Here is a 3,984-nt window from a genome sequence, read left to right as displayed (position 1 = left end):
AGTGAAAACTCATTTTTTAAACCCCTGGAATATATTAAAACTTAAATTATAAACTACTTTTGAACAGTTATTTTATAGAGCAATAACATTTCACAAGTTCTACTGTATTTTTGATTAAATAAATGCAGCCTTGGTGTACAGGATGAGCTTATATTAAAACATTTCAAAATCCTACACTCTCAGAAAAAAAGGTACAAAATTGTACCTTTTAGGGTACAAATGGCCCGTCACTGGGGTGGTACCCTAAAGGGTACAAATTTGTACCTCTATTTAAAGGTACAAAATTGTACCTTCTACATTTGTACCCTTTAAGGGACAATTTTGTACCCTAGACACTGAAGGTACAAAAATGTACCTTTTTATATTATACACTCTCAGAAAAAAAGGTACAAAATTGTACCTTTTAGGGTACAAATGGCCCGTCACTGGGGTGGTACCCTAAAGGGTACAATTTTGTTCCTCTGTTTAGAGGTACAAAATTGTACCTTCTACATTTGTACCATTTAAGGGACAATTTTGTACCCCCAAGGAAGGTACGAAAATGTACCTTCTTATATTATATAGCATTTTCAGGGTACTGACCCAGGCATTTTGATCCTTCGGTGACTACATGCACAAATAAAATATTTTGGTTCGCAGATGTCCATTTTTATTTAGAAATGTAATAATATTTTATAACAACTCACAAATGAATGTGTCAAGTAATAAAATTACACAGCAAGTATAAAGCAGACATGTAAAACAGTAAAAAAAACTATTTAGATAACAAATAAAAATTGTTCACTCACTGTACAGTAAATCATCTACACTTAATACAAAGACCACAAGAATACTGTTTAAGATTTATAAACACATTACACAGGCTACATCAAGTCCTGCACTTTATAAAGTCCAAAGTGTTTGTCTTTAGTCAGAATACTCAGTCACATTAAATAATTTGTCATCAACATTTTCTCTGTATTTCAGAACGAAGGCAATGTTTCTCTATAAATTGCATCAACAGTGCAGAAAACCAAAAACATTAGTAGCCTCTTCTTCAACATCAGTAGATTCTTCCTCAACTTCCTCAAGAAGAGTTGTAATTTGTTGTAACAATATGTTTATGCTTTTGGTAAACATGACATGTAAGGCACTCATAACTGGAAAAAGTTCTTTGATAGTCATTAGGGCCACAAGTTATTTAAAAATTTGCTTTATGCATGAATGAGAGCAGTGTGCTGGATTAACTTGATGATTGTGATTATTATCCAAGAGCATTTAGAGAAACAAAAAACAAGGTTGATCCCTCTGGTAACTGGAGCGGGTCGAGGCTTGTCATCGTCTACAGGTCATTCAAAACATTCCACTGCAGAAACATCAAGGTGTTCTTCAAATGAGATGGATAAAAATGTATATTCGTCCACACCATTAATCCGGCCAATCACAATGCCATCAACTCTGAAGACTGCCGTGACTCATCTTGTTGTCCAGTCGGTGGTGTCCTCCTGTACTTGAACTGTTGGATGTGGTGAAGATGATTCACTGTAAATAACAAAGCAATAATTACATTAATATCATTGATGAAGAGAAAATCAACATGCACAGAATGTAAAATAATTAATATTTACTGATTTAAAAAAAAGTATAACAGATAAAATGATTAATATAAAATTCATTTACTCATTAATTTTTTTGGCTTAGTCCTGATCTGGGGTCGCCACAGTGAAATGAACCGCCAACTTATCCAGCATTTTACGCAGCAGATGCCCTTCCAGCCACAACCCAGTACTACAAACATTCATACACACTCATTCATACACACATTTATACACTACAGAAAAATTAGCTTACCCAATTCACCTATAGCACATGTCTTTGGTCTTGTGGGGAAACCGGAGCACTTGGAGGAAACCCACACGAACACGGGAAGGACATGCAAACTCCACACAGAAATGCCAACTGACCCAGCCGAGGCTCGAACCAGCAACCTTTTTGCTGTAAGGTAACAGCACTACCAACTTTGCCATCCTAATATAAAGAATATCAAGAATTATAAAATGCATTTATCACAGCATATACTAAACAGAAAACAACTTACACACCTGAGTACAGCAAAATGTTGAAGTTTCTCGCTGAACAAGGCTGGCAACATAAGTGCTGCTGTAAAATCAATTCCTGGAACATAAGATGTGGCATACAAACAAATATGAAGGAATCCATAAAAAAATAGAATTTAATAATATTAGTCAAGTAGAGAAAAATTTAGAAAGAGTACCTTAGTGTCAGGTCCATAGCATTCTTCAGTTGATCTCTCATCTTTCGATGAAAACCTAGAAAATAATTTTAAACATGTGGGTGTACATTTATTGTTGTTTGTAAGTAAAAACCTACAAATTTAAAATAGTATGTAAGCCATTAAAACCATGGTATAGATAATGAGACATACTTACATCTTGTACTGAACCATGCTTTCATATGACATGCCTTCATTGGTCTGATGCTGTCAGGCTGCATTCTGTTGTTCCAACTGTCCTGAAGGTCAAATGGAAACTTTAAAAACTTCTGGAAAGCAATAAGAGAAAATAATAACTGTTTGTTTATTTTTAGATATTTATAAAATAGTTAAAATACTGTAAGGTATTACATTAATTATTACATTAAAGAACGAAGCATTACTTAAAACGTCGATTCATACAATGTGGTACTTAATAATTATACATTAACATAAGCATAATCAAGAGTGAAGCACCAACAATTCTGAACATGAGAGTTTGTGGACACTCCTCAACGTTAATGTAGACACTAAAACGAAGATGTGTAACTGTTACAGGAATAACGTTACACACGCCACGTTTGTAATTAGCCACGTTTACATAATCGCTCGCTTTGCTTACGGGCCGATTCCGGCTCGGATGCGGCAGCTTCGGCTCGCTTAATGCTGCCCGATTGACCACTCGGGCCGGAATAGAGCAGTGAGTCCATAGGCATCCGGTCCGAGTACAGCAGATGGAGCCGGGCCGAGGGGTAACTTAAGTCTCCGGCAGGCGAGAAACTAGCTGGAACTGGCCCGAGTGTGTTTTGGTATCTGGGTTGCGATTATATTCCGCAGTGGCAACACTTATTAATAAAGCAGTAACGTAAGATATGAGGCGCGAATACGTAGGCGATAAAGTGTGTTTTTACACCGAGAAAACTAATAGCATATAACGTTAGTTAACTTACTCACCTTCTATAACGTTATGTCCCTCGGTGACTTCAATATCATATTGTATTAACTTCTTTAATAAGCTGCAGCTCTTAGCCAACTCCATCCTGTAGGCAAACGTACACCAAGCAGTCCGGATAATTTTTTCGCGGTCTTTAAGCGAGGGAAAGCCGAGGCACGAGAGTCAGACAAAAGCAACAGAACATGGCTTCACATGTAAAAATGAAACTGAAAATATGTCATAAATACATATTTACCTGAAAAGTGTGGACTCCAAAATAGACTTTTCTTTGAAAATCGTGCGAAGTTCTGTGTAAACAGCCAGCATGAGCATACTCGACCGCCTCAGTAACAAACACTGCCAACATGCCGAGTTCTTAAAGGGACAGCAACATCTCCACCTGAATGAAGATACTGTCACTCTGCATGATCCTTATTCTAAATCCCATTTAGGGTCTTAAACAGTTAGCAAAGACTAGTTTTTACGTTTTTAATTATTAAAATTACATTTAATTCTACATTAAATTGTAAATATTTTTTGAGAAAAAATTACATTTGAATACATTAAAAAAATAATTATTGAAGTATTTTATTCAATCAATTTATTAACTTTATATTTTTTAATTATGTATTTTAGTATTAATGTTTAGTATTAATTAATTAAAAATTTGTGTCATATGGTGTCTTGATCTTATGAGCTGAGGGTACAATTTTGTTCCTATAGGGAAACAAAATATATAATTGTACCTTTAAAGGTGCCAAATTGGTCCTTTACGGTACAATTTTGTATCCAAATGTGC

At 35.3% G+C, this 3,984-nt stretch overlaps 1 long non-coding RNA gene across 3 annotated transcripts; it reads right to left on the bottom strand.

Annotated features, from left to right (window-relative positions):
• Positions 1 to 626: 626 nt before the first annotated feature.
• LOC137490019 (uncharacterized) lies at positions 627 to 3,555 on the bottom strand. 3 transcript variants are annotated; one of them, XR_012404261.1, is made up of 7 exons: positions 3,442 to 3,555; positions 3,206 to 3,337; positions 2,430 to 2,541; positions 2,255 to 2,309; positions 2,082 to 2,154; positions 1,831 to 2,007; positions 627 to 1,521 (listed from the first exon to the last, which is right to left on the bottom strand). It is a non-coding gene; the product is annotated as an uncharacterized lncRNA (long non-coding RNA). The 3 variants fall into 3 exon arrangements; XR_011009365.2 differs by having other exon boundaries at positions 2,430 to 2,511; XR_012404272.1 differs by having other exon boundaries at positions 3,206 to 3,291.
• Positions 3,556 to 3,984: the final 429 nt, after the last annotated feature.

The sequence above is a fragment of the Danio rerio genome, chromosome 1, assembly GCF_049306965.1.
Source record: "Danio rerio strain Tuebingen ecotype United States chromosome 1, GRCz12tu, whole genome shotgun sequence".
In the NCBI taxonomy this organism is placed as follows: domain Eukaryota; kingdom Metazoa; phylum Chordata; class Actinopteri; order Cypriniformes; family Danionidae; genus Danio; species Danio rerio.
The sequence above is the reverse complement of the archived record's forward strand: the minus strand, read 5'-3'. Positions and strand labels throughout refer to the sequence as shown.